At 38.3% G+C, this 9,767-nt stretch overlaps 1 pseudogene; it reads left to right on the top strand.

Annotated features, from left to right (window-relative positions):
- The first annotated feature begins 3,098 nt into the window (after window positions 1–3,098).
- On the top strand, window positions 3,099–9,552 carry LOC116250864 (ACT domain-containing protein ACR4-like; annotated as a pseudogene).
- The last annotated feature ends 215 nt before the right edge of the window (window positions 9,553–9,767 follow it).

Here is a 9,767-nt window from a genome sequence, read left to right as displayed (position 1 = left end):
CATTTCATCCGAAAGGTTTATCTTAAGTTTGTGAAATCCAATTTTCATTGGTGCGAGGGGTGGAGCCAAGGCAGCAAGGACCCGACGCCACTCAAAAATAAAAAAATAAAAAAAATTTATATGTAAATTTTTAAAAATTTCATTTGTCTTATTTTGAAAAATGATATTTTGATCTCTATCAAATCTTGAAAGTATAATTCAGCCCTTTTCATGAAAAAATTCTAACTCTACCCTAAAAAACTCGATAATTGATTAAATTAGCCATCAAAATAAAAGAGGCTGCTAGTTAGCTTTGTCGGGTTCAGGCGAAAGCCCGTTAAGCAAATGCCCAACTTGAGGCCGCAACCATCACGTTAACCTTGTTGCCTGGAAACGGTTGCATGGTTGCCTGGAAACGACCAGTCATGTATGAAGACTTTTATATGCTAAACTTTGGATGGAAAATTCATAATAAAATGATAAACTGCAATAGCTCCCCACTGCATAACGCACACATTTATTAATTGATCACTAATTAATGACATTAATTAGAAATTAGTGACCGATCTGTCACAAGCGTGACCTCAACGGGTTACGTCAGAGGGGATGAATCATGTTTTCAGATGTTGAAGTCATGCTGGGAATGGACAGGTTCTTGATTTCTACCTCATGGCACTTCAGGTAAAACTTAAAAATTTGATTATGAACAATAAATAAGGAATTTGAAAAAAATTAAAATTTAAAAAATTAAAATTTAAAAAATTAAAAATAATTTATCATAAACGACATGCGTTGAACTATAATATATGCATTCAAACACGTGAGATTGGAATATGTTTTTTTGAAAACATAATAAACTATTTCTTAAAGTTTGAAAACTGTACTGGTCTTCATGGGCAAATGAAAAAGGGAGAGGAGTTTGAATTCTTCAATTTTTAAAATTTTAATAATGATATATATATATATATATATATAGTAATTGGTATTTACCACATAAAGCCCAACCTCTTACATTCATGCTAAAAAGTCTCAAAATATGAACCTTCTAACATGTTTTCTATAAGTATTACTTTAATATAAATCGTGTTTTAGTTTAAGTATTTTTGTAAAAAAAATATTTTTTCTACTATCCAAACTTTGATGGTATAAGAGCTGTTTTTTTTATTAAAAATATTATTTTAGAAAAAACTAACTTAATATATGTTTTTCATCGAATCACTTTATATATATATATATATACAACAAAACAATAAATTAACATGTTAATTGTCACAGGCCTACTTTCTTGCGACCATGAGGCATGATGGTTACCTATCTGCCTTAAACTTCAAGGCATAAAAGAGTGCATAAATAATTGGAAAACAAATAATGTGCAAGAAAAACAAAAAACACAAAGAGTGGAGGGAGGAACTTGCTATGAGTATAAATTGCATTCGTCATAAACAAAATATAAAAAAACCTCAAGAAAACTCAACTTTATTTACATAAACTAAGTCAAAATCACATACATAAGATTTAAATGTATACTACTCAAAACACAAATGTATACTACTCAAAACACAAAATCCCTAACATGCATTTAGAACTGATAGAATGGTGTGCTCTGTTACAAATAAACACACATACATCAAAGTCATTGTAGACAAAATGAAAAAAAAATTATGAAACAAAACACAGAGGAACAATAAAAGTTTAAATTTTTCGAGTAAAATTCGTTTTTACACCCTAAAAAAGCACTTTTTTAACTAAAAGTTTTTAACATTCCGAAACACTGGTGAAATGGCAGAGCATCTGCATAACGTACAGCTAAACTTTAGATTAATTAAATACATTACAATATGGATCTAAAAAGAAGCGCCACTTTTGGCCTCATTCAATATCATTTGTTTGTTGTGCTTAACTCTCACACGACATGCCGAAAGGCTTGGGTAAGAGATTTTGGACCCTAGATATGGTTTTTCATGATTTGAATCCAAACCAAAGTTTCAGCTCGAGTCACATATTTATTGTTTTGAACTCAAGTCAGGTTCAATTTATTTAAGTTCATGACATTTTATTTTTTTAATAAAAATTAAAACAATATAAAAGTGTTAAAAATCATAAAAAATTACCGAGATGCAAATATAGATTAACAAACAGGCAATACATTAAGTTGAGCTCGTGTAAATCAAACCTAAATTCGACTCGTTTATTAAAAAAATTGAGTCGAGTTCAAGCAAAATAAACTCAAATTCGACTCGTTTATTAACAAGTTGAACTTACATGAATGAGTTCGAGTCCAACCCTAATTAGCTAAACTAGTTGAACACCTGAGGTAATGAGAATGGACAGTTTAACCGGGATCTGAACCTGGTCCCTGCCTCACTCAAACTGAGAAGTGGGTCTCTGCTAATACAATTAATTAAGCCAATTATGAGCATTTGTTCTCAACGACTATTCATTAAATCAATTCTGATGATTTCTTCTCTTGTTTTTGCAATTGCCAAATATTCTACGCACACATCACATTAAATAAATAAATATAGGATATATGTATTTATTTATATATATGAGCCGATTAATTCCATGTTACGTATAAAATTTATTTGTCCGAAAGATGGGAATTTCAAAACTGTATTTTACCAGAAATGGTCCGGATGGAAGGTAGGATAAAGTGAAGTGGTAGAGCTGGTGACGAGCTGAACGACAGAATCCTGGAGGGGATGATAAAAGGAAGCGTGAAGGAGAGGAGGGTCTGAAGCCTCTCCCCACTCCTCTTCGTCTACATTTTGTAGTCTCTGTCTCTCTGAGCTACAACAACAAGCTTCCTTCCAACTTATCTCAGAGAGAGAGAGAGAGAGACTTCTCTAGTTTCGCTACAACCTTCTTTCTTTTCTAGCATGGCAATTCACAAATGCCTTCAACTTATTATGGAGAGAAAGAGAGAGAGAGAGGGAGAGAGGATACTAGTTTTTCCTGAGATCGGTGAGAGTTGTTTCTTTGCCTATCGCTGATTTCCACACGTTGGTGGTTTCTACGACTGGTTTTGGGCACCACACTCGAACCTCCTTGCTTCTTTCAAGAAAATTAAAGAAAAAGAAACAGAGTGCTTTACTCCTTCGTTGGTTCATAAGCTATATATGGACGTCTGGTAGACTATGGAGGACGAATACGAGAAACTAGTCAGAAGGATGAATCCTCCCAGCTATAATTCTTATCCCTGTTTCTGGTTTACCAATCACCTGAAAATTGCTGATCTCTATTCTTCTTTTGTTTCCTCTTTTTTTACGTCAGGGTGGTAATTGACAATGAGTCATGCAATAACGCAACGGTTGTCAGGGTAGATTTTAATCAATTCTTTTGCTTTTCTATTTGTTTTGGATTTTTTTTTCTTGTTAACATGTTATATCTATATGGGTTGATGCAGGTGGATAGTGCAAACAAACATGGCATACTTCTGGAAGTTGTCCAGATACTCACTGATTTAAATCTCATTATGACGAAGGCCTACATTTCTTCAGATGGGGGTTGGTTCATGGATGGTAATTCTATCTTCATCTATTTCTTACATAATTTGAGAATCCCATGCGGGCCAAAATAAGTTATTATATTTTGTTGTCCAAAATGAGAAAAAAATCCTATTCTTCAAGTATTTTGAAGTACCAGTATTCAAGTATATCTTTTTCACCACAGTTTTAGTTTATTGAGGAAACCTATTTTGAGAGCTCGATTTCATAGAGAACTGTACTTGTTCTTTCATTGAAACGTTAGTATCTTTTCTACTTTCGTTCCCCATTAATGTGGACTATAAGGATCTGACTGTTCTTTCCTAACTTTTGTTTCTGTTGAAGTTTTTAATGTAACTGATTCAGAGGGGAAAAAAGTCAGAGATGAGAAGATTTTGGATTGCATTCGAGAGGTACATTTTAATTATCTGTATTTTCAACATTTTTGGGGTGAAGTTGGGTTGGAGCTTTTGCTGAATGTTTGCTGCTGATCTGCTTTGTTCATGTTATTGTCTTCATCTACCACCAGCATTCCTTAGAATTTTCAGTTGTTACTTACCTCTTCTGTCTGCTTGTTCTTGATATTTTGTCTGATTTTTGTTTTCAAGTCCATGGAATCTGATTGTCTGTATTTCTACCTTCGGTGAACTTGAATTGTTTGCATTTCCACATTCAGAACACTTGAGTGGTTTCGTACTACTCAGCTAATCTGAGCGGTTTTTTCTTTCTTTTTTTTTAAAAAAAAGAAATGCAGTTCCATGAAAATTAGATTTGGCTTCCGTATAATTCAAGATGAATGTATTTAAACGAGTCAGTAGACCAGAAAGTCAACTCTGAGCATGACAAGTTAAGAAGTCCCCATTGACTACACAGAAGCTTGGCCTTCTCTGAGTCCTTTTTTACATGTCAGAATAAATGAACTAGTTGGTTTCTTTGATTTTTTCTCGAATGGGTTTGGTTGAACTAGTCACCTTGGAATATTGCATTTCCTATGCTATGATAAACCAAGCTAACTTGAAATCTAATTGGTTGCTGTTTAAACAACCAAGCAACATTTCCATTTTCTACTAACTTTGACTAAGCATGTGATGTTGGGTAACTAAATGTGCAGTCTCTAGGTGAGGATCCCTCTTGCCCCCATACTATGTGAAGGTTCATTGGTATCCAACCATCAAATGGGAACACATCAATTGAGTTAACGGGTACCGATCGTCCAGGGTTACTCTCAGAAGTTTCTGCAGTTCTTGCCTATCTCAAGTGCAATGTGGTGAATGTTGAACTCTGGACCCATAACACTAGAGCTGGAGCAATGATACATGTAACTGAGGAAGCAACTGGTTTGCCTATTAATGACCCGCAAAGACTTTCTGTAACGCTCGATGTCTTTCAGGTGGGCCGGGTCGGGTCCAGATCTGGACCCGAACCCAAGTGCGTGAGGGCCCTTCTCCCTCGCGTCTCCCTCTTCTTCCTTGCCGCTCTTCTTTCTTCTGTTTTGACCATGTGGGACCAGGAAGAGGACGAGGGTGCAGTGGCGACGCTTGGGCCGGCGGAGGAAGGAACGGCGGCGACGTTTGGCTAAGCCCTCAACCTCTCCCAAACTCCTCCTCCTTCCTTCTTCTCCTCCTCCCTCTCTCACGTCTCTGCCGTCTCCCCTCTCAACCGCACGACCTCTCTCTGACCGTCTCCCTCTTGTCTCTCGTGCTCCTCACTTGCACCTCCCTCTACGGTCTCCCTTACTCCCTTTGTCCGTTTCTCCCCAACTGTCCGAACGTTCTCTACTTGCCCTCTCTTCTCTCATTGCACTTTCTCTCCATACCGCCAGCCTCCTCCCACTCACAGCTCTCGTGCTCTCTCTCTCTGTCCCAGCTTCCCTCTCCCTCGTTGTTCCCTGCCTCCCCCAACAAAATCAATCCCTTAGCCGAACTCCTCCTCTTGAGTATAGTTTTACTTTTCTCGCTAGTTGTAGCTGTTGGATTGGAATTGCAGTTTGGGGTTGCATCTTTCTCTTCATAGCAGCGAATAGAAGGTGTTGTGGTGGCGGCATTGCATGATTTTAGCCGTTTGAGGACCTCTCTAACTCGTGAGGTGGCTGCCGAAAGGATTGCAGCAGTCTAGACTCTTGTTTTGGGGTGAGCAAGGCGTAATTGAGCCTATTTTATTGTATATTTTCCTTTGGAACACGTATAATTATTGTTTGATCATGCTAGAAGGTAGAATTGATGATTTGTGATGCATGTTAGCGACTTTGCTTTTTGGAGAAAGTTTAGGATTATGTTGGAGAAGCGATGGTTAAGCTTGGGGTGTTGATTTTCGAAGAAATAGGGAAGCATGGTAGAGATTGCGAGGTTGTGGGGAAGATTTAAAACCGTCTTAGTGAGCATGCCGCACATGCTTTTGTGAACGGATGTATTTTGGAGTCTGAGGGGGGAAAGCATGGATATGATTGGGGTTGACGCCTCGACTAAAGAAAACAAATGAGAATTGGGTCATGAGGGATTGATCGAAACAATGAATTTGGACGTTTGGTGGCAACATCAAGATGTTAGGAGGAGGCCTATTGGAGGGATTGTTGGTCGACACTACCCGTCGACACCTTCTTGAGGCAATGACATGTGCCTCCATGATTTTGTTTTATGTTTGTTTGGATCGTAAGGTAACTAGTAGAAATCTTACATTGTGGTTATGTCTGCAGGTACACCGGACACGTCCCGTCGACTTTAAGCGACCAGATTCAAAGCTCGAGGCATTTTGGAGAGTTTTGAGGGTGCGCGATGGGTATGGCGATATTCTAGGCAAATCCCTGCCTGGGGCAAATGTGTGAATGTGTGTTCCTAAGATCGTGGGATCCCAGGATTGTGATGTAAATTAATTGATTGTTTTGTGAATGAATGTATGTATGCATGCACATGATTTGATATATGATATAAATTGTTCTGAAAGGCTATTAGTAGTTTGTTTTGAAAATGTGATGCATTTGCATGTGCTTGCTAGAATTGACAACTGTTTAAGACAGATGGGGTGGGGTATCGAGTTGAGCGTCTCCTCGACCCCAATTGTGCATTAGAAAGCATCCTAGAATGATAACTGCATAGGACAGCTACGAGCCAATAACTGTTCGAGACTACTCTCTGTGGTTTGGCTAAGGTTTTCAAAGATGTGATTGATGTTATAATTGAGGTGAATGTTGTGTTTGGTTGCATGTACATTGTCATGGGCAGTGATGTAAATGAATGATTTGGAGGGTAGTTGTACTCGTATTGCTATGACGGCTAGTTAAGAAAGTAAATTATATGTGTAGCCCTTGTGTGGAGGCATTTGGAGGAATGGGTGCACTCGAGGAGTGAACCAACCTCATGAGCTAACTGATCATTTTGTGATTGTGTTTCCATAATGTTAACTAAGAATGAATAAGAGATGAGAGGCCAGTGGGTTGTGGCAATGTGATTGGAAGACGTCCCGCTTTCGCCACTGGTCTCGCCTGTTCGGAGTGCAGGCGGTGCAAGGCCCCAGGGTACTGTTGTGTGTTGTGCTTGGAGCGTTGGGCTCCCACCTTCTCAACCTGGGTGTCCTAGGGAAGGCTGAGTATCTATCTGTGGAATTCACACACCCATGGATGAGTGCTCTACCGCTGCAGCGGATGAATGGATCCATACCGTTATGGGCCACCACGAGGGTTGTCTCTTGGCTATGGGCCGCCCATGGTGTGCACGTGCCTGTGTTTGCACCCACAGGAACTGTCAATTCACTAAAGTTAATGAAAATGAAAGTATGTGATTGAATTGTGTGTGAACGAATGCATGTGTTTGAGAGGCATGTGAATGATATGAATGAAATGAAATGTTTAAGCATGCCTTGCATGTGATTGAGATTGTGATACTGTGGCCCTTGAGTCGCCTTTACATGTCGTAGTCTATGTTAGTGGTTTTTCTTGGCAAATGATGTGCCTATGCCCTAACACGACATGACGATAGATTATTTTTATGATATTGATCCCTACCTAAGAGGGTTTGAGATTTTCCTGGCTTGTTGCCATACTGCGAAGGCTAAGCCTTCTTTTGTTTCATTTTTTTCAGGTTTTGGTGGACCAGGGGCAGCAGGTTGAGCAGATGGTTTTACTCACATCCTACCGGGGAGGTTTTGGGTCTTTTGTAGCACTGGCACATCTTATTTTGATTATATTGATGTCTTGTTTTTGGTAGACATCAATTCTATGTTTTGGGGCATTTTTGTCGTACACTTAGATGTGATTTTGTATGAATCAAAATTGTTATATGAATGAAAGTTTGCCCCATTGTCTTGAATGGCATAGCTCTCTCTTTTGAATCGTTGTGTCGTCACACCTCAATGCTTTATGTTAAAAAAAAATGTGCTTGAGGGTCAAAAAGGTTGGGGTGTTGACACTTTCTAGGATCAAGGAGCTTCTATGCAATGTATTGAGAGGCAACAACAGAAGTAGAGGTGCAAGTGCAACTGTTTCTTTTGGTCATACTCACACTGAGAGGAGGCTGCACCAGATGATGTTTGCTGACCGGGATTATGAAAGAGGTGATTAAGACTGCATAATTGACAGTCTTAGGCCTCATATAACCGTTATGGATTGCACTAAGAAGGACTACTCAGTTGTCACCATTCGCTGCAGGGATAGGCCAAAGCTTCTTTTTGATACAGTATGTACTTTGACGGACATGCAATATGTGGTTTTTCACGCAAACGTTGATGCAGAAACACCTGAAGCTTATCATGTAATACTGAACTGTGACTAGATAGTCCCTCAGAATTACAGCAAGTCAAATCCAGTTCCATAAATTTAAAACTGATTGTGTATTGGAATATGAAAATAGATCTTTCTGTGGTTTTTATTAATTGTGAAACAAACCTGATCATTTTCTTGAAATTGTACAAAGTGTCTGATGACATGTCAAACTGAATCCTTTTCTTTTTGTTACTTTTTTCATCGAAGGAATACTATATTTGTCATTTAGATGGATGCCCTGTAAATTCAGAAGCTGAAAGGCAGTGCCTTGTCCAATGTCTTCAGGCAACAACAAAGATAAGAGTTTCAGAGGTCTGTTATCGCAAATACTTCTGTACTTAATTTGTTTCATAGTCCTTGTTTCTGTTAATGTCATTTGTTCCTTGGTATAGGGTTTTGCAGAATATTTTGATTGGACCTATTAATGTCATTTGTTCCTTGGTATAGGGTTTTGCAAAACATTTTGAATTTTAGAATCAGAGAGTCATGGAATTATTAATTAATAGGTCTATGTGTGGAAATGTCTTAATTTAATCTTTTCTCAACTGCATTTGCTATGAATGGATCTTCAATTTCAGTGCTCATGATGAGCAGGTTGTTTTTTATCCTTGAATATTACAGTATTATGGTTCATTGTTTTGGCCAATTACATGCTTAAAATATCAAACAGAAGGAGTTAGAGTACAAAAGGTAGTTCAGAACATCATCGTTTAATTGTCCATATATATTAATTTAAGCAACTGTAGAATATCTGCTATCTAGATTTGAGATATAGGAGTCATTATTTGTGTAGATTTCTTTATTCTCTTTAATCTTAAGAATGAAAAATGCTGTTTTAAGTTTTAACATTTCTTCTTCCTGTGACTGGCCTTATAATTTGGCGTTTTTGAATTCTGTAGCGGTGTACCCTGTAGGTGTTGTTTCCCAACTTTTGCTTTTGCCCATATTCTTCCATTCAACACTCATTCCTTCTTAAATTGTTGGGAATTTCAGGGGCTGAAGCTCGAATTATGTGCCACTGATATAGTTGGCCTGCTCTCGGATGTCACAAGGCTGTTTCGTGAGAATAGCTTATCTGTCACTAGAGCAGAAGTAACAACCAGAGGGGGCATAGCAATCAACACTTTCTATGTGTGTGGTGCCTCTGGGCATCCCGTTGATGAAAAGACAATTGACCAGATAAGGTCAGTGATTGGACAAACAATTCTTAAAGTGAGACACAACTCTGCTGGTCTGAACTCTGCTCCTCAAAAATCTAGCACCAAGTTTCTGTTTAGTAACTTCTTTAGGTCCAGATTCCTCTGTACTTTGGGGCTTGTGTGATCACATTCTTGATTTCTTTGTGTCTTCCAGTTATTGTCATCTCTTGTATGCTGAAAGGGAGCATAGAACAAAAGTGGCCAATGCAATTAAGATGTTTCCTGTATGATGTTCACTCACAAGATTTCTGCAGATTGTAGTAACTTGGAACTTTAAGGGAAGGATCCTTGTAACATGAGAATGAGAGACTATAGGAGGCTGCTTCGACTGACCATGTTGTGTAACCAAAG

This window comes from Nymphaea colorata, chromosome 3, assembly GCF_008831285.2.
Source record: "Nymphaea colorata isolate Beijing-Zhang1983 chromosome 3, ASM883128v2, whole genome shotgun sequence".
Classification (NCBI taxonomy): domain Eukaryota; kingdom Viridiplantae; phylum Streptophyta; class Magnoliopsida; order Nymphaeales; family Nymphaeaceae; genus Nymphaea; species Nymphaea colorata.
The sequence above is the reverse complement of the archived record's forward strand: the minus strand, read 5'-3'. Positions and strand labels throughout refer to the sequence as shown.